This window comes from Sinohyriopsis cumingii, chromosome 5 (assembly GCF_028554795.1).
Source record: "Sinohyriopsis cumingii isolate HCF-2022 chromosome 5, ASM2855479v2, whole genome shotgun sequence".
Lineage (NCBI taxonomy): Eukaryota > Metazoa > Mollusca > Bivalvia > Unionida > Unionidae > Sinohyriopsis > Sinohyriopsis cumingii.
In genome coordinates, this window is record NC_142965.1 from 91,962,853 (window position 1) to 91,985,075 (window position 22,223).

The 22,223-nt window shown below is 34.5% G+C and overlaps 1 protein-coding gene across 1 annotated transcript in view; it reads left to right on the forward strand.

Moving 5' to 3' along the window:
- Positions 1-2,248: 2,248 nt before the first annotated feature.
- The window catches only part of LOC149799758 (uncharacterized), a 68,759-nt gene continuing 48,784 nt past the window's right edge, over positions 2,249-22,223 (forward strand). Inside the window, exon 1 of the mRNA XM_089959150.1 lies at positions 2,249-2,419. The gene's annotated coding sequence lies outside the window, so the exon portion shown is untranslated. The remainder of the gene's footprint in view (positions 2,420-22,223) is intronic.

Sequence of the window (22,223 nt, forward strand, 5' to 3'; positions counted from 1 at the left end):
TTTGTTCTAATACGGACATCTGTTATATTTGTTTGGTCTGCTGCAAGTTACAGCCGGTTTGTATGGAGTTTCTTTCCGAGAGTTTCTCACGATTCAAATTTTAGACTAGTTAGTAATGATTGACACGACCGACGTGGTGGCTACATGGATAGTAAGTGAGATTAATGTGTACTCGTTCAATAATTTCTTATTATTTCTATTTCAAGAGCCAGTCGGATGTTTTGCGTTAAACACTAGCATTGTTTATACCATACGATCCTGGCCTAAGATTCGCTATTTTTAGATAATAAGTCTCTTTGTTCATGGGCTTTTTAAGCGTTTCGTTGTCGGTGCAAGTCCTCGTTTTAACGGTGTTTGTAAAACAACGTTCAGAATTTGAAAGTGAGATCTTAATGGGAGGATACGATTTGTCTTTGTGTTTGTAAAGATTTATGTATGAAGGATTTTCTCGAAAATGCTATTGTTCTGTCCAGAAACGAGTGCTGAAGTTTTAACAACTGCATATTTGAGGGAATGGTGGAGTTTGTTAGCTTCAATGACGAATTTGTCTCCCCTCGTGCAGTTTTTACCCTTAAGACTCATTCTGGACATCGTAGCATTGCAAACTCAGAATGTTAAAAACACGTTTGTTAAAGTTGACATGTATACAGTCTTCACATTATAATGTCATTTACCATTTAAGGGTGTTAAACTTTGATAAAAAGATATGCTTTATAATGGACTTGATTGCAAACTATTGTACGAAGTGTGTAATGGATAATTTGGTACTTTGGTGTTTACAATTTATCAGCAATTGAATCATTTTAACAAACATTTAGCTATAGCATACATTATACTTTATATACATTTAGCTATAGCATACATTTAGCTTTTACATACATTTAGCTATAACATACATTTAGCGCTATGACATACATTTAGCTATAACATACATTTAGCGCTATAACATACATTTATCGCTATAACGTACATTTAGCTATAGCATACATTTAGCTTTTACATACATTTAGCTATAACCTACATTTAGCGCTATAACATACATTTAGTTATAACATACATTTAGCTATAACATACATTTAGCTATAGCATACATTTAGCTTTAATATACATTTAGCGCTATAACATACATTTAGCGCTATAACATACATTTAGCTATAACATACGTTTAGCTATAACATACATTTAGCTTTAATATACGTTTAGCTTTAACACTTTACTCATTTAGCTATACTGTTACATTGACAAACATACACAAATCTACGATTCACTGCTATAAGGTAGGATTGGAAGTGGGTGGGAGAGTCAATGAAAAGTGTTTGTCAAACGTTTTACGTATGGAATTATTGAGATGATAGAAATGCGACGAAGTTCAAGCCCAGCTTTACATTTTATAATTCATTAAGCTAAGATATAATTTCTAACAAGTTGATTTCTTTGTAAAAGTGGCAGAGGATCTATGCTGGAATTCCCAGAAATTTAGTTTCAAAATAGGTGACACACATTAAGATTTTTGTTTAAAATATGATTCGAATGACCAGCAGATAAAGTCACATCAATAAAAGCTATAAGTCTCAAGTGGTCAAATGATACTAATTATATGGACCCAGCCTGGAAATGGGCGAACATTAGAATATATATGGGTTTGGTTGACCAGGATTGGTAATAATGTAAGTTATGTAAGTTATGTTTTGAGAGCTTATCTTAGTTGTAAGTGAAAACAATCGATACATTGTTTTATTGATGGAATTTCAGTCTTTTAACAGTCTTGAGTTTGGAACACTCATTACTAAAATTAGCACCTGACTCTTTGGTGCAAAATTGAAAGCACATGTTTCAAACACATGTAGGTCCAGAAAATGTCGCGGCTAATATCCTTTCCTCTACACAGAAGATGACATCCAGGTTTCACATATAGTGATAAATATACGTTTGATCATAATCACTCAAAAATTTTAAGTTATTAAATTTTTAATATCATGGTGTTTGCATAGGTTTACTATGGCAACTGACAATTACCGTGAGTCCTAGAGCATACTAATTGATAGCGTATTAAACAATTTATCTGGCACTTTATATCAGAACATTTAAAAAGTGAGTTGTGTATCTATTTGCTATATCTGATCCTCAGAACAACAATAAATGTAATTACTGACATTCCAGTCCTTCAGCGTGATCTCTGTCAACCTACATCGATTAGCCACGCGTCTGTCGTCAGTCTACGAGATAAGAGACGCAGGCTTTAAAACGACCTCTCGTGTAGGTACTGCAAAGCAGTCAATTCTTCCTCCACAAAGAGAGAGCTACCTTCCGCTTTCCCATCGTCTATAGAACTATACCTGTCTGTGCGACAATATCATCGACTTCAACGCATATCAAGGAATATCTCAACCAGTCGAAGGCGTCAACTGGTATATTTAAGGTAAGGATTCTCTTTTAACTGCGTTAGCCATTTATTTATTTTCTTTACTAATATTTGTTTAAGTTACTATTGTAATTATGTGGCCGGGTGTTTTAAAAGAGTCCAAGTACTACCGCCTGACTCGGAATACTTATTTTTCTTATACATCCATGACCACAAATATGGCAACTTTAGCCATGTATAACCTGATACTGCGCTTATCCTTAGAGAAGTACTCTGTCTCCTTTGCGAGTATTTTTATTTCTTCTAGAAACTTCTTTGTTCATAGGATTTTTGGGCAGATTCATTTATCTTAAGACTACGATATGTTTTATTCAAACAGAATCAATCAAAGTGACAGACCAGACATCGGAAATTTTGCAGAATAAAACTGATCTAAACTGATCATCTAAGTATATCCTTGATAAACAAACATTGGCGTAAATTTCTAAAACGAAATATAACAAAAATAGATTGAATTTGCTGAACAGGTAATATCAATATTCGTCAGTAGAAAAACATGCAATTATTACTCGGGTTTTAGCGAAACTTTGACGGCAACGATCGACACATAAGGTCCTCAGATTTTAAAAAAATATAAACTAAAATAGGTAACAAATAAAATAAGAAAACATCGACGTAGGAAACTGAAGAATTTATAAAAAAGATGTTTATAACACATGTCAAATTCAGCATAATTATTAGATTTGTTTTTAACAAACATGCACAACATGTCTAAGACTTTAAACTACGCGCTGTTGTTATTTATGCAGTAAACTTATCTTCTTGTTCACAAGTTATTCATATCTAAAAGGAGATGAAATATGTCTATTGCTCTGCCCTTTTTTTAAAATTATCCAGGTTTCCTGGAAATCAATGAAAAAACTGATCCCGTATTTTCCTTTCTATCCAATGTTCACACTAGTGAACGCCGATTGATTTCATTTACTGGGCATAGTGGTAAAATAACAGAACAAATCTGAAATACCTGTAATCACTTTCATTTTATTTTTACACTAGAAATAAAAACAACACACAGAGAACGTACAACGAACTTAGGCGTATTAATTTATTTCTAAAGTTATGACATTAGCTTTCATACTCAAAGATTAAAGACAGAACAACGAATTACGAAAACAAATTCGTTTTTTTTCATAATAAGTTTGGTACCAAGACTTTTTTCAAAACGAAACGGTGACACTCTAGCACATACATATAAAAGGAAAGACAGACCAAAAGTCATTCTGCAACTGGTAAATAACGCGTGATGTTAAGAGTACATTAAGTAACTTGTGATGCCAAACAGCGAACCCTGTGAATAAAGAAATCTGGTGAATATGCACCAGTTTGTTCATTGGATAATAGCCGTTTATAGCCTATAGGCATGCACGACTCGTTAGTTTGCAAGCGTTTGCTTGCTATTTAATTTGTGAAATAGGCCTTAGGTGAGCCATTGGAATTGTATTGCAATTTCTAGTGCACACGTGAGATGCATATATCATCTTAGAAAATATGACAGTATGACATCAGCTTTCATAATCAAAGACAAAAGAGAAAATAAAACGAACTTTAACCAGTCGGAAGACGTCAAACTAGAAATCATGTCATATTACACTTTAATGGCCCATGAGAATGGTAGTGTTCTCAAAATCAGAAAGTATCACTAGTTTCCAAAAGGAATGTTAAATTGTTAAACGATATGCGATGTGTATTATATATAGACTGGTGTAGCATAACTTATTCTAGCGTACACAGTCTTAATAATCACAAAGATGAAAGGAAAATTTACATTCCTATGTTGTAAATCAGTGGAAAAACGTTTATATTGAATGACATTTTGCAGTGCTTTCAATTAACTCTCAAATAGCAAACAAATCTGACTGGATCGAACATAATCGGGATGAATTTTATTATTATTATTATTATTATTATTATTACACAGAGGAAGTTGCACTTCACACCAGTAAAAGTGTTTTCTCAAGACGTCTGAGCTCCTCCGGAAATTCTCTTATAATATCATATAATATCTAACACTATTATACACAGTTAAATGTCATCATTGCTGGAAACCTATAATTCGTAATTTTAATACACAAACATTTAATAGCAGGTCCGTAGAGGACGTCGAAAACTAGAAGACCTCGAGCGTTCCGTTGTTTTCAGCTTCAAAGATCGTGGATAAAGTGAATGTTCTACAACTGGACTGAGTGAATCGTGCGAGTTCTACCTGTTATACAATTAACCGATGTTTTTGAATATACGTTACATTTGCTCGGCAACTTCATACTTTGTATCTTAGGCAATGGCTACCCGTGGTGTGAACACATTTCTTTTCATACGAAAAAAAAATCTTTTTTTAATTTTAGCATAAACTATACAGGATAAACATTTTATATCTTTTTCATCAGCATTAATATTTAACAAGACCCTTTCAGTTATCTAATGTGAAATTTAATATGCGGTTGTTAAATGTAGAGTTGCTCGCAAAACCGGCCATATGTTTTGTTTGGTTGCATAGTTGAGTGCTGGAAGGACTGTGCGATTAGAGTGTTTGAACTTCGGATTAGAGATTTTATCAAAGGTTGCTGACCTCGATCTGAAGTGAAAAGGGGGGTGGAATTAGGGTCTGATATAGACAGAGCTCGACCACCATTAGATATATTTTCCAAAACTGAGTCGTTTTTGTTCTGTGCTTGGTCTTCGACTCTAAGTTTTTAGAGACTCCTCACGTTTGTGGTCTGTCATAAACAAAATAGTTCTGGCTGCAGACCCAGCATCACTCAAAGCTTGAATTGCTGCTGCATGGAGTGAGTGACCAGCATAGCGTTGCACTCCTGCATTCTTGCAGATGTCTGGTATGAATGAGAAGAATTGCTTTGGTTTGACCGGTTTACAAGTATACCATTGGTCAGCAAATTCAAATCTTAGTGATTCTTTACTCTATTACGTAAATAAGGCATTTACTGCTTTGTCACATTTCAGAAAGATTTTTAGAGACTCCTCACGTTTGTGGTCTGTCATAAACAAAATAGTTCTGGCTGCAGACCCAGCATCACTCAAAGCTTGAATTGCTGCTGCATGGAGTGAGTGACCAGCATAGCGTTGCACTCCTGCATTCTTGCAGATGTCTGGTATGAATGAGAAGAATTGCTTTGGTTTGACCGGTTTACAAGTATACCATTGGTCAGCAAATTCAAATCTTAGTGATTCTTTACTCTATTACGTAAATAAGGCATTTACTGCTTTGTCACATTTCAGAAAGATTTTTTATATATAGATTTCTCTGGACAAGTGTTTATGCCAGATGCATACATTCTAGTGTCTGATGTTTCTTCAAGCTTCGCATCAACATCACCTTGGTCGTTCAAAAACAACAACACACTGTTTCATGATTTAGGGTAATGTGCTCAATGCCAGAGGCATCATTTTCAAATTTTAAGGAAGTTGGAGTCACTTCATGGTGAAATTCTATACTTCTTGTCACAAAATGATTAGCCATCAGATACCATATTCTGTATCGCAGGGCAACAGGGTCAAATTTCTGAAGATACGCATTGATGTTACCTAATTCTTCCAGTGAATATGACTTGGTAGTGCTGAGTTGGCCTTGAAATACCTTATTTTAAACTACATTTCAGTTTTGCATTTAACATTTAATTATCATTGTTTGAATTATTTGTCTTTGACAATGTCAGTATCTTTTCCATTGTCCTTCAAGTATCTGTGTATGGCTGCATGAACATTTTTCAAGGAATTCTTATGATATTCTTGCGCATGATCGGCTGGCATATTTTTTGACCCTTGGTGATACAAATTTGGGTTGGGGATCAGCGTAGAACTTTCTTAAGTGGCCACTAAGCTAGTTGTATCTGATAATTTCAGATTTGCAGAAAACCCGATTCATTTTCAAACATTGGAATTATAGTATTTTAAAATTTCATTAACTGACGTGAATCGTGTTTTCGTAGGCAGACAAAACATAGTCAAGTATCAGTACCTAAGATGAGATAGAGATGAATCGTATCAGCTTATTTGTGGCGAATATAACGTGCTAACGTGTCGTATGACATTGATTTAATTCATATTCAAAAGGCCACTGAAAACGAGTAAATATATACCGTCGGTTTTCGCTGATTCTTTATTATGAACGATAAAACCGTCAATTTGCATGGATTTTTCTCTCCATTATGTGCCAGTGCGAGTAACGGCTGCATACTACATCGATAAAAGGACGTTCCCAAATTCGCAATGATTTTAGGACGGCCGTTTACTAATTTATATTGTTGGGGTTGCGATGCTATAGAAAAATATCACATACTGGTTACATCTGACAGATTTCAGAACGTAACATCATTAAGTAAAACAACTATGATGATTCTGAATTTATTTGTATGGAGTTTTGTTCACTGTTGTGTTCGTTCCTTCTTTTAATCATGGAATTTTTTGTTTTCCTTGGCAAAGTTACAGTATTCATTTAGTTCGACTGTCCTTTAATTTCGGATTGCAATCTGCTCATCAGTGCCCGATTTCATAATCGTTTTCGAACTTGACTGGCTGAGAGTTAGAACCGTTACTAAAACAATTTGTTGTTTATATTTAACCAATTTTTTTTATCGTCTAAAAATGTTGTCATGTGCAATATAATGTAAAAGGCGTACTGTACTGAACGGGTGACAGAATACTAAAGTGCAACAGTTTATGTACGTTCATTCACTAATTCTTTCCTGCATTTATGTGGTATGCAAATTCAAACTGCTAATACTCGCAGCCTGTATCTTTGCAGATTAAATAAAGGTATACTAGAGAGTGTGCAACCTTGTTTAATTTTAAGATCTTTTCATTCTATATATATATATATGTAAGGAGCAAAGGACCAGTAGAAGAAGAAAGAGTAATATTCATAAATGGGGAAAATACAGAAATTCTAAAGGTGATATTGCCAAGGTGGCGATAAAAGTGGTAACGCCAACACGGCAACATATTTTTTCTCCCACTGATGCATTTCAGTATCTCGTTATGAAATATATAATACATATTATTTATATACAATCTAGAGCATAAAATACATGGAACTTGTCTTAGTCACTTCAGTGATTTTATTCCAGTTTTCACTACCCGACGTTTCATTACAATAATATTCATGTCGAAGTCTTTACAAATTTTACTTGGTAATTTTCTTTCCGTTGTTATATATATATATATATATATATATATATATATATATATATATATATATGACTAGCTTATGGGATTAAAGTCGCACAGCGTGATATTTAATTACTCCTGGGGAAAGGAAAGACAGCCACATCCCCCGGTTTTAATGTGTTCCTAGAACATTTATTCATTCTAGCCTGTTAGAGTCCTTAACAACCTGACTAGAAGGGTATTACATGAGAGGGAATAGAACCACACACACTCTCATGTTTTCAAGAATTGGATCTGTTGCAACTGAACGCACCAGATGTCAACAAAAGCAGTATGTAACGTCCGCTATGATTGGTCGGCAGCGATGACGTCACACTGGAACAACTGGGTTTGTGACGGGTGGAAATAGTTCCATATTCCGTCACTGATATGATGCCCGAGCTAGGTAAAGGAGAACAAGGTACTCGACAAGCCAGCCATGTATGTTGTATACTCCCAAAACGCCAGCCCGTACTTGTTTCAATCAAGTCCAGTTTTGCTAATGGGAAAAAAGAATATATATATATATATATATATATATATATATATATATATATATATATATATATATATATATATATATATATATATATATATATATATATATATACATTTCGCTAAGGAGTTTAAGTAGTTATAATTATGATATGTTTGTTTTGAATTTAAGAGAGCAATATTTAAAAATTATTTCATCAGTTTTAAGCGCTATGGAATTTTATATGTATATGCTATCCTTATTGTGTCAATTGAAGTAATTTTTGTAAAACGTTTTGTGCTAAAGGCGTTAATGTATGCATCGCGCGTGCTTACACGACATTACTGTCAGACATCGGCTATAAATAGACTGATAGAAGAGCAAGTAAGTTTCTAATAATCTTCTCCTAGTGTGTGATGAGTCTCAGCAAAGAACCGGATATAGCGGACGTTTCGTGTTTGAAGGCAGTCTCTGCAAATAACCGGATATACCGGACGTTTCTTGTGTGATGGCAATCTCTGCAAGTACAGTTTTGTTTCAAAGTGTTTGGTATGTTGTGATAATCTCGTTGAAAAACCCGTTTTATCGTACGTTTTGTGGCCCAAGATGTAACTTATGGGGAACACAACACGGGTATGATTCATCAGGTTGGAACTTTTCTTTAGATGAATCGTAACGAGTTACTAGGGAATTATATTTCTGGTCAATAATATATGTGCAGCCAAAGTTGAATAAAGAAAGGCGGTTATTTATTAATTAATGAATTAATTAAAAATTATGCACTTCGTGCATGCTTATGTGAATTACCATCCTTTCACTATTTTTGTCACATTTTTATGTCTAATATTATACATTGGTCGGGAGATGTATGCCATTTTATCTTATTAAAGATCGATGGCGGAAAAGAAATAGTTTAAATAAACGTTTCTAATTAATGTCGCCAAAATACCACTGCGCGGCACACATCTATGAAACTTTATCTCTCTTTTCTTCAGGAAGAGAGTTGTACCAAAAATAGATATTTTCCCCTAAAATTCCTCTTCACAAAAAAGTGTAATCAGCTGTTTATATTAAGAAAACAAGGACTAATGCCATGAAATTTAGTAACAAAAGTCCCCTTCTGATACTTCTTTGTCACCTTTTGTTAAATCCTATCATATTACCAGGCAAATATTCCTGTACAATATTCTGTGATTGCCAGGAAACTGGAAGGTATATTTCTTTGATCGTGACTTAATTTCATATTCGTGCAGAAATTCATTCTACTTTAATAATAATAATAATAATAATAATAATAATAAAAGTTTGACCTGGTGGGAAGATCAATCCGATTTTTACAAATAAATATCATTATATCTGGCAATGGGGAAAGTTAATTGCACTTATTATTTATTGGTAGTAGAAATAATAAAACAAAGGTTGGTCTAATTATGTTCCTCATTGATCCTGATTATAAACAAACACTTGATCGTAAACAGTCTGGTTGAAAGTCAGTTTGGTTCTAGCCACAGCATAATGTATCCTTCTGAAATTAGAACACTACGTATGAAATTATATATCACTCTAAATGATCCATTGTCTGATGTTTAAAACAATTCCTTAAAACATGGTAATTCAAATGGGGATAATTTTTAATTGTTGCTGTGGGACATCACGCTGGCTTGAATGAGTAAGATATCTGATTTTAGGTAAGGTATATATACTGCTGTTGAAACATAAAATTCTTGGAAGTAATTATCATATTTCAGAACAAATTTTTCTGTATTAAGTCAGATTACAGACAACGAAAATGTACAAATAACTGCGTTGAAATCTAATTATTTAAGCATTTGTATCTCTGTTCTTTATTTATAGTTCTGTATCAATAAATGTATTAGAGGAAAAGGGTGATGTCATCCGTTTATTTTGAAATAAGTTGTGCCTGAAGAAGCATATTATAAATGCAAAACATTTATCTGCGCTTGTGTTGTCTTTTTTATTTCATTTGGCGAATGTGGGAAATAGAAAAATCTCTTTTGAAACTTTTATAAATTTTAGTCTTCACACTACAATATTTTTTTTTAAATTATAAAATACTAGTTCAAACTATAAATCTGTGTCGCAGGAACCAGTTGTAAATTAGATATCACGCCATAAGGATTTACTACAGCAATCAATGGTAATTTATTAGACATGTCTTCTTGTAGTATGTTAAAAACACAGCATTATAGTTTAAAGTTGCACTGTAACAGTTGATAGTAAATTAGACATCATGCATCAACTTGATACACCCTAGCGAGTGGTAAATCTAATCCCACTCTTTGTCCCGATGTCGTCTTAACACACTTGAGTAACAGCGAATGAACATAAATGATTTTGACATATCTTGTTGAATGTGGCTTCATTGTTCCGCAATGTTGTTGTTGGCCTTTTCAAGCAGTTGTTGTCTTAAGTTTATGTTGCACTAATGAAGTATTTATACAAATATGACAACTGACATTTGTATAAAGTGTATATAGCATCAGTAGCTTTTACAATACCCACGTGAATGACAATCATCATTAAAGCAAAGATTGTTATTTTACTTTATCCTGTGTGCAGTTGTTTTATATAGTGACATTTGAGAAGACCGGTCAAGGTTGTGACCTTAAAATCTGATCGATGTTTTTACAGTCCTTTTCCACAATTTCCTTTTAAGGTATGGCTAGGGACGCAGTTTGAGATGGAATATGACAAAACTAGCGATCTGCACATTATTATTTATTGCACATATTAAAATGATATATACAGGTAGGCCAATTCATGTCAAAATTTCGTCCACACTAGCACTTAATCTGTTTATACTTAATTTTCTTGATTATGAAGTTCGTAGTACACTATACAATTAGACAATATGTTGGCCGTAGACAAATTAATTGCACGAACTTGAAACTTTAAAAAAAAGTGAATGTTAAAAGCAATGAAGCCATTACATGCGTTGCGATAAAAGACTCAAATTTTAAGACATCGCCAAAGCTTAATGATGCACACCTGATTCAATATTTAATTGTTTTATGGTGTTTTCGAATTATTTCTTTTCTGAAGGATGTGGAAATTTGTATCTAGGATGGCTGGATCGATATTACAATAGGAAGACACAACGTACCTTTGATTCGTATATAAACGTAATTCCTCTGAGGGAATGCTTTTACTGTTTCCTCTCCATTATTTCAGTGCGCAAATTCATTCACATTGCATTAGACATAACGGTTGTATGTGGTTATGATAAATGAAACTCTTCATGAGTTAAGGAGTTCAGGCAACCCGTGTATAAGGCAGTCATCTACTGCCAACGAACCGTGGAGTTATTCCAATATTTTGTGACGTTAATATCGATGACAGACAGTGTCAGCTGGCACTTTCGATGGTGCGCTGATCTGGGCAACTGCCGATAATTAAATAATAAACGCAAGGAGTTTATAATATTGTCTTATGAACTGCCCATACTTGAAAAATAATCTCAAGGAGTCGACGCCATTATCCGATGACCTGCCCACATTTATTACAATTAGTGCAAAGAGTCCGTATAACTATTCGAGGAACTGACCATATTAAAAATATTGATCCCCAACAATCCATAGAAGAAAAGAGTCCATGCACAAGTTTTAAGAATGTTCATTTAACTCCCTGCGGGACTGCCAATATTTAAAAAATGAACGCAAAATGTCAATTTCAAGCCGAGTTATTCTTGTCCAAGATCTCACGCAGTAACAATAGATCCCCGCCTTACGCACTCCCTCAAGATTTAAAATTGATTAAAGTCAGTATGTTATTAGAGAGTCATTTATTATAAGAATTTATATTTTTATCCTAGATTCTGTCATTCTGTAAATAATGTCATGTAAATTAATTTCCAGCAACATCTCATATATTGCTTGAAATACAATAATTTATTTGAAAAACACAGACTTACATAGGTCTCTTGAGAATATCAATACAATTCTTGAAATGTCGTGGCAGGTTTCATAAATCTGAAATCTCGTATACTCTCACGTAAAATCTCCTTCCTCACCGTGAAACTACAGGTGAAGGGCATCCAAAAGATGCATTCAGCCATGAAAGTGTATTTATTTTCCCTAAAGAGCTTTTATCCTTAGAGACATACCATTTCTCAGTATTAGTTAAATACCAGTGACTCAGTGGTCATTTGCATGAATAAGTCCAGTAGGGATTACATGTCGATAGTTCAAACATAAAGCTGGATGTAATTAGGTCAATGTGGCTGTATAGGCAATCATTATCTGATTAGAATATATTGTGGTCAACACATCAAGAGAAATAATTTAGTGTCACAAGAATTTGAATTATTAGGTAAATTGTCAGAAATTATTACGCAATCCGCCCAGTTTGTAGCAGAATGATATATCGTAATGAGAAAATAAAAAAACTCCAATACAGATTATGTATTGGTCCTAGAAAAATCGATAAATATTTACTATTTCATTTATAAGTCGTTACTAGACTGTATTTCTTTTGACGGCTAAATATATAAAATCGTCGTTTTTCGAACTCTGCGGCAATATCAGAAAGGTTTGGATTCTATGTGTGCCTAAATGATTGGGACTGGATTTCGACCGATTGTAATATATAAGTAATTATCCTATGATCCAGATTATAGATAGTACCCTTAATTACACCCTCAAATCACGCATGTCTGCCGCCAACTGCTATAACGCTTTGTTTACTCCCTTGACGACGGCTTCGTTTATTAATGAAGCATTATTTTCTTTTTTGATATGGTACGCATAGCGTGGAGCTGTAAACCAGTCCAATCTGAAAAGTCGGATACTCATGTTAGAACAATCTGTTATACTGATCCTTGGTCTTGTTATGGAAACAGGCGTAATATGACACTAGTATTTCGGTATTTTCCTATTGTGAATGCTTGCTGTATTTGTTTGAAAACGCGTCGTATAATCTTTGATTTGAATATATTGAATTACGGCCGTTTTGTCAAATATTTAACTCAATCAGGCTTCATTCTGTTATGTGGTAACCTATCAGTCATAAGTTCTGAATGATAAGGCATTTCCCGGATTTTTAGATCCTTCATTTCTTTTGACGCATGATAGGAAATAGCAGTTAGTTCCATGACCTGTCGCATATGCGTATTCAAGTCTCATAGTGATGCCTTCTGAAACACGTATCTGTAACAGAGTATCACTTCATTAAAAACCGTAACATAATAACGTCAAAAAATGGCGCAAGATAAAAAGAACATATAATCTGAGTGACGTGAGGCAAAGAGATCAAATTAAGAGGTTAAGAGATAAAATTATAGAGGTTAAGAGATCAAAATTATAGAGGTCAAGAGATCAAATTATAACTTCATTTCTGTTCTAGCGACTTTATTGATAAAAATAATGATAACACCATTTGGTATTTAATGTGCAATTCATCAACGATATTATAAATCAGGTAGAAAATCTGATTCAATGAATTTTGAGAACTAGTGAACAAAATGGCAAAAATCAGAGTTGAAAGGAAACGTTCTGTAATTCGTCTAGTTTACCATTTAAGAAACTGATACATGGTTTGGGTAATGAAATGAGAAATTTTTATTTTCATGAAGTTAAAGTTTGCAGTGCAAGTTTGAAAGTCAATCTCGCCAATGATATTACAAAATCTACTCTATGACAGATAATAACTGATCTCAAACTGTTATCAATGCATTTTAGAATTAACAGTTTGCATCTAGCTCAGCAAATTCTATGCCAAAATAAGTAAATGTACATTTTCAAACAGAACATGTACACCTTTGACATGTTGAATAACACTATTAAGCTGGCTGTCATCTAGCACTGCAATCTGCAGTGGGAGACATACAGTGTATTACTGCGACTGGGATTTTGTTGTTTAGGTCCAAAACCCAACGTATATTTTTTTTTTTAAATCTCAGCCAACAATGTCCTTTAAAGTAAAAAGAACTTCTCTCTTGTGCAATATAGTTCACGCGCAAATGTTTAAATGCGGTGCATTAATACAAATATGTTAATGAGGACTGCGGCGTGACCGTGTCATCCGAGGTACACACATTGTATGCGTGAGCCAAACAAATAACAACATAAAACGTTGCATAGTATTGAGGTATTATCACATTTAACATATATTAGATAGCTAATATTTATTGCAATAAAATGTTTCATTTTCATCAATTCCAATTTAGAAAATAAGATTGTAAATAATGGAACGATACTGGGCCCACACCTAGGCTATTATTATATAGAAAAGTTACATGTACCATGAGTGTCCGTGCTTGGGTTATTCACGGATAATTAGTGATCTGTGTCACTAACGTATATAACTCCTTTTCTTTGGAGGAGGTGAAACTGTGACATACTTGTGTTGTCCTTATATTGATTGTAAAATTCCCGCCGTGTATAAACAACCTTCCAAATACGGACTCTAGCTGATAACCATGTGCGAAACGTTCAAGTTCACGGATTCTTTGAATATATATTTTATGTCTTGGAAATATGGCAAGTGCTACAGTGAAATTTTCTTATGGATTAATGTGTTGACAGATAAACGATTTCTTCTGGCTGGTAAGTGCATTAGCAGTATTAAATACTGTAGGTAAATTTTTGATTCAACTGGGACACAGTGGATATGTTTAATAACATTAGAATAAAGCATGTTTGACATAACACATTTATGGCTGTTACTAAGTTTTCGGAAGTTGTTAAGAGAGTTGGGAGGCTATAAAGTGTATAGGTCTATAGTCTATGTGCATGGATCAGTGTTTTCTGTCATAGTTCATTTCACACAGCATTGAGAATTTTATCATATCTTTAGCACAGTCAATTTTCTGGTTAGAGTCATTAAACCTAATTAAGAGTATATAATTTAAAATTAGTTAGGTAGCTTTAGCTACATTTAATGACGATGACCTGAAAATATAATGACGATGACCTGAAAATATACTGAGCTAGGCCTGCATATAGGATAAAATTGACCATGCTGTGTGTACGAACTAGCATAATTCCAAAAAGCTCGATATCGTATGCTTGTATGGATTTGTCTCTCTCGAAATATTTTTGTATGGTGTGTTCTCAAAGATGGATTGCCCTTAAGTTACTATGTGTTTGTCCTATATTTTGTTGTTGTTGTTGTTTGATTTGAGAACAACTTCGTCAGGCACAGTAGAAGACACCAAGGTTTCTTTTTTTAAAGTATTTCTGCGCGCGTGGACACCTTGACTGAGACGACTGGTCTGAGACGACTAGACTGAGATATGTAAAGTAAGGTAGCAAAACAGCTAGATTTGTCTGTCACATGGGGGTGAGAAATATTGATGTATTAGTCGACTCTCTCCGTCCTAATATATCAACAACATCCTTTGTCCAACAATGTTCTTGGTATTTCGCATTGATGGCACGTGGAACCTGCCAATCTAAGTCTAAATATATGTCTTTGGCCCAAAAGAAAACTGACTGTCTTTAAGTCAATGTGGTTGTATAGACAATCGCTTTCTAATTTAAAATAACTTGTAGTGACCAAGTCGATAGTCCAAACCTAAAGCTGGATGTAATTAGCATAGGCAATCATTTTCTGATTAGAATATATTGTAGTCAACACAGCAAGAGAAATGATCTTATATTAAACATTTATTGGCAGAGGAATTAGAAATATTAGCTAAATTGTCAGACATTTTCTCAATGCGTTAATTTGATTCCGATATAATTGAATATATATATATATCACAATAACCGTAAAAACCGTTATACATTAGATAATAGAAGCTCAAAAGCATAGATAAGCTGTGGATAAAGTTTGTGACAGAAGAAAGCATAGCTCCATGCGAAATGGAGCAAACGTTTAGGTAGTTTTAAGTGATACGCAGCTGCCAATAAATATCTTCCATTATTTTGGTTGTAGAAGACTGCAGCTTGGTTAACAACCTTCGTTCTGATAACATATTTTGTGATTGTTTGATTATCTGTCCAACAGAACGCAATCAAATTACTTTGAGATTGGTTTGGAAACGGAGGATACTTTCTACCTTCCCGTATTTAGACCTCACCTTGATAAATGCAACGAGTTTTTCATATCAATCATTTGACGCTGGAAAACGCGTGTCTTTAGGCGTATTTTTCTGTTAGATAAAGCACATGAGATTAGACCACACTGTCTCTCGTGTTCTTCTTGTGATAAGCTTTAAAATGATATATGCGACGAATTTCACAGATGATGCACATGAGTATGGAGCGTATTTTTAATCTCCCTTAGTTTCGTGAATTACTTTTCCTATGGGACTGAAGGCGGACGTGATGTCTAGAATATGTTGTTTATACATTAATTGGAAACCTAACATTCTAGGATATTCTGAGTGCCTGTAAAAAGCACCTCAAGTACATTACGAAAGGCCATATACTGAAACAGCTTTAAACCCCATAACACAGTATAGTTGCCACACAATTTCAGATCCATGTTTAGCCTGTGTATATTGTAACAGTATCAATTCGCCTTCTATATAAGATGGTGTTTATTCTGGAAATGTTAGAAAGGTACGATAATCTGATGTGGCTTAACTGCATTACACTTAACGTCAAGACATAAATTCAGACCCAGAGAACATTATACTCCTCATGAATAAAAATCGAAAAGTACGTAATTTAAAAGTTTTATTTTAATATGCGGTTGTTTATCCTGTCCTACTGCTCGGTATCAAAGGGCATATTAAACGATGCACACTGTTTTTCTTTTACGTACTTTAAAAACGCGATAAACGTAAGGTTTAATAAATATATGTTAGTTTTCTTAGATACAATGGCCTGTAGTGTTTTGGAATCGTGTTATGTCAATACAAATTAATTGGATATTAAATGATTATGTCGCAAAATAAAGGTTTGTGGTGTGCAGTGAGAATGAATGAACGCTAATAAATGGCAAGCCGAAAAGAAAAAACAAAAACATTGCAAGGAAAGAAAGAAAAAATAAACAAGTAAATGGCGAGACGATGCATCAAGAACTGTTAAACTAAGAACATTACCGTATATACTCGAGACAGCAGATCAGGGTCTGTGCTGTTTGCAGTTGAACTCGACTTAATAAGGGAGTACATACGGTAGTGTCTAGGTTGAATCCATGACACAGATACAACTTTACATGAATGTGTTTTGTTTTGTCTAACTCCAAACATAAAGGACAGGTAATACTGTAAGTTACTTGTTTTCATTGTCGAGAACTTCATACCATTGTTATACTGTGAGTTTACTGCATGAAAACAGCGAAACTGGTACCAAATTCGTCTGTAAAAATAATCGAGATCCAGCTTTCTCATTATAAATCGTTATTTCCGCCATACCCGGAAGCAACATGATTTTCAAGATTATGAACGTTCGTAATTTCGAAGCAGCCCATGACAGAGAACAATAGGATTCTGACGTCTCATTTGACCTCTGGTAACGATAGCTTTTCAAGTATTTGCCTTAAAACGTTTGGATTAGTTGATAAACGGATTTTATTCTTTTTAGACCTCCGTTTTCTTTCTCTTTTTACAAAAGCAATTGTATGCAAATGTCACCGTAAACGACTCTGGGGAAATTTTGTGCGTATTGCATTTACAATTGTGACGCATAATGTTAACGTTTGGCATCTATTCCATCTATGCAGTTTTAAAAATTCAGCATCCACGTAGAGCAAGGTGCTTCTCTAATAATGTTAAACCGTGGCCGAGCTGGCAAAGTCTGGTATTAAAAACAAATACTCTTTTAGATACAGTTTCTGTAGTAGTTTGTTCTATCCATTTGGTAATATTGATGTCACTACAGATTTGTCAAACTGAGCAAATACAAATGAAACTCTATGCGAGGAAGCGGCCACATTTGTAAGTGTATTGAATAGAGAATGCATGTATTCAGGGCTTATAGTTAGGTGTTTTTTTCTTCTTGTCATCAATTAGCGATGACTGTCGGAGTGAACCTGCTGATTAATTTTCCTTGTTCTTTAGAATCCAAACATTCTTAAGCTAAAATGTATACATTTGTTATTTTTAATATATACTAACTTTAACAGGCAAACTTCATCAAGGTTAAGTTACATAATGTCAAGTGTATATCGTGCTTTATTATAGCGCGTTCGTAAAATTATCATGCTTTTTCTAAAATGTACAGATAACTATTGTTTATTCGCTCACATCATAGAGGCCCCTAGTGGCCGAGTGGTCTAAAGCGCTCTCCGTTACGGACCACTGCCATCTCACCTCTGTCTGCGTCGGTTCGAGTCTCGGATTCAGCCAATGTGGGTATGTGAGAAAGCTTGTCAGTAGCTTCTCGTGGGTCGGTGGTTCTTTCCGGGTATTTCCCGGGTTCTTCCTCCACCATTAATACTGGCCGCCATGTATAGCCTATCTTGTGCTGAAAAATGGCGTTAAACCCTTCAACAACAGCAACTCACATCATACATACCATACTTAACATATAAAAGTCGAGTCCTAATGCAAACAAAATAGACTCATCAGCCGAATTATGCTCTGCAAATCAGGGTTTGTATTGTTTGTTCTGCTGACTACTCCTAAAAGGTTACATAGATACAGATTTGCATTATTCGACGCATATCCGGGTCTGTGCAGTTTGCAGTTGTACTCGACATTCAAGCGAATATATACGGTGAACATTATTTTTGTCCTATTCCTTATTTTCTTTTTATTGTCATACATACCATGTATTTTGTTGAAATGTTCGACAGCATACGTCCTGCGTCCCAGAGAAGTGGAAGTTATTAGATCATATCACCATAAAACGAACTTCTTGCGTAGTCACGTGCCCTTCTCGTGTGATTTGAAAATATATTAGTTACAATGGTTAAATAGTAACTGGTAGTTCTATTATATATTTCTAGTGACTCGCATCTGTTTTGTATAACTATTTGTAATCGTAAGGACCGAACTTCATAGTTTATAAGATTTGTGAAATCTTGAAGCTTACACTTCATATGGTTTGTTGTTGTTGATTTTTTGGTTTTACGCCATTTCTCACCCTATATATGACGCCCAGTATATCTCCGGTAAGAACCACCGACCGACGGAAAGCTACTGGCAGCTTTCTCACACACCCACATTGGCCCAGCCCTAAACTAGAACCGACGCGGAGGTGATACACCCACTGTGAACAGTCATAGCTTTTATAAGTGTAAAATGACGGGTAAAATTATTTGCATGTTTTAGGAAAAAAACTAGGATAGTGTCAACATTCAGGTAAACGCAGGGTAATTATACTGTCACAAAGCTGTAAGTCTTAAACGGCAGGTTTTATGTCACGTTATTTGATATGTTGTTTACGGGACATACAACAATCGTTGAAGATCGCGTGTTTGATTGTCAAGCAATGAAATACATGATTTCCCTGATGATAGCTCCAAACAGTCTTTGACATTTATAACATTTCCCATGTTAATAATCTTTGCAAATTTGTAAAGCTTTAGCTTCAGGGAAAGACGGATAGTTTTAAAAATAACAACAAACAACTGTAATATTTATCCATCTTTTCCTTAAATGGAGAACTTTGATGAATTAAAGATCGTATCATGTTATGTTTGTACGACTTTGTGCTTCATGATATAAAAGTGTGCCTTTTCTTTTGCCTCTTCTTGTCTTCACCAGCATATATTAAATCCCTCCTCGCCGTGAATCTCAATTAGCACGTTGTTATTATGTTTATCAATATGATGGAGTAGGATGTACATTATTATTGCTGTTATTATTATTATTATTATTATTATTGATGTTGTTGCCATTGCTATTTCAGTAAATTAGTGATTTTTGCTGATTAAATATAGTAATAATTATATAACAAATCACCTTCTTTTGTAATTAGTTTTAATGCAGAAAAAGTTACTCAGAGAAAGCTGCACTCCAACATTAGACCAAATTCATTTGTTCCACTTAACAATGTTGCTAATTATCTGACATCTTACGTCTAGGTGTAACTTCAAAAAGATCTCATTCCTGATAACGGAAAACGAGGCTTGAAATTAACATTAAAATAGATAACATATATTATCTTCCCATTTCACAACGTTCGTTGACTAGTTAGCTTTAAAAAAAAACCCTCATAATCGACATGTCTATTAATTAATTGCTTAATAGCTGCAAAAGAGTAAGCAAATGCAATCGTCAGCTGACACATCTTATTTTGGGCGGGGTGGTGGTGGTATTACAAAATAGCGATGAATTTCTTCAGGTAATGAAGACCGAGATTTAAAACCGATCGGGAGGGCTAGAGAGGGAAGGGATCATATGTAATACATACGCTGTGATTGTTCGCAGTTGCAAATTTGTTATCTACCCATCTCATACAAGGCTTGCAATAACTATACTGAATTATCGGATCTCGTCATGTAGACCGATGCAAACTTCTGGTATCGATTATTAATCTCTGACGATATATTGTACATCAGTTATTCGTTTAGTGATAAGCACACAATACTTGCAAAGCATTAGCAATACAAAGTGTTCGCAAAATAATAAGTTGGAAGAGCTAGATTTGGTAGGATTATACAACGATTTTTATAGTCTAGATCAAAACAAAGATGACTGATCGCATCCATGTTGCCCAGCAACGGGTGTTACGTAGAACAGCACACATTGTGGAGCTTTATGCCTCGCCACATAACAGGAAAATCTCTGCAATCAGAAGTTACTTTCTGAACTTGTCGGCACCTGTTTGTCGAAATCCAATGAGAATCTTTGCACACCCACACAATTTCACATTACGGGCTTATTTTAAAAATGGACCTTTTCTCCTACGGCATCGTATGGGACACGAACAATGAATATGAAAATAGTTCCATCAAGTACATATGCTTTCACGATGTATTCATTCAAAGATTAAAAGAATAGTATACCTCATTATATTAAACAAGCACAATTTGTGACAAATACCTAGGTCAAACCAAAAGTTTAAATGACTCAAACGTTTAGCCAGGTTTTTGGTCACACCATACAGTATCATGCTTCAAAATTGCCAACATGGCAATACTACGTACCTTGATGTTATTGCACATATACCTAGCTCGTGTTCAAAAACACAAAATGAGAGATCTATTTTGTCGCATATTATCAATAATTGTTCTATTCTACTTTGTGCATATCTCCTTAATATATCTGTCGATGAATTTGTTCAGCACTTAGTAGGGAGGGAATTTCCATTCTTGTGGACTGAATGACCCTGACGTCTACACAAATTGTACATCAGCTGCAATATTTTCAGCAGGAAGTTTACACGAATTTTGCTAAAATTGGACTGTTTGTTTGTTGTTTGATCCTGATTTTTGTTTCTTTAAATGACTAACTAACGAAACGATGATGAATGAATGGATTAATTCAAAATTATCCTTCTGAGTTGCCTAACAAATAACATGACTTCGCTAGATTGATGAAATCGTGATATGACTGTTGATAAATTTGATGTAATATTTATTCTAAGTCTCAACTTTGGTAGTTGTAATGTGTGATTCATATATTATGCTGCGTTGGAGAACATACGAATGACCCAGTTGTGTGTAGAAAACGCCATCAAAATTTCATGTATAGAATGTATTCCTATTTACATATGTATGAGTTCGTAATTTCTATATGTAATTGTACGTCATGTCCTTGTCACATTCGTGTCTGCACCATTCTTGTACTTGTTAATTATATCTTTAAGGGATATAAAGATAGACCAATTATTTGCTTGCCCTAGACCGCCTCTCGCAGTTCGGAAAACAGGTTTTCAAGACATCATAAATTTAAAGGTCTACTATTGTGTAATACACAGTATATATCAAAATGTTCGTTGTTCGATAAATAACTCAGAAATTGCATTAAAAATGCATATTTTAACCCACAGAGAAGAAAATGAAGATAATGTGTGCATTTATCGACAGTTTACGGAAAACACCGAAAGTGACGTACTGTCGGGAAGTCGCTCAAGTTTAGCGTATATGGTTGAATTTAATGATGATTTCAGCGAATTTACGGCAAAATGTTTCATGCTCATTTTCGTCGTGTGAGAGGAAGGTGAACACCAAGAAGATGGCGAACGTAATGAAATTTAAGAAGATTCTGCTCGCTGAGGTTAGACAGTACCAATTTAAACCCGAACGAGACGAGAACGTGGACGAGGTCCCTAACGAGAACATAGGGCATAATAAGGCTGAGCGGCG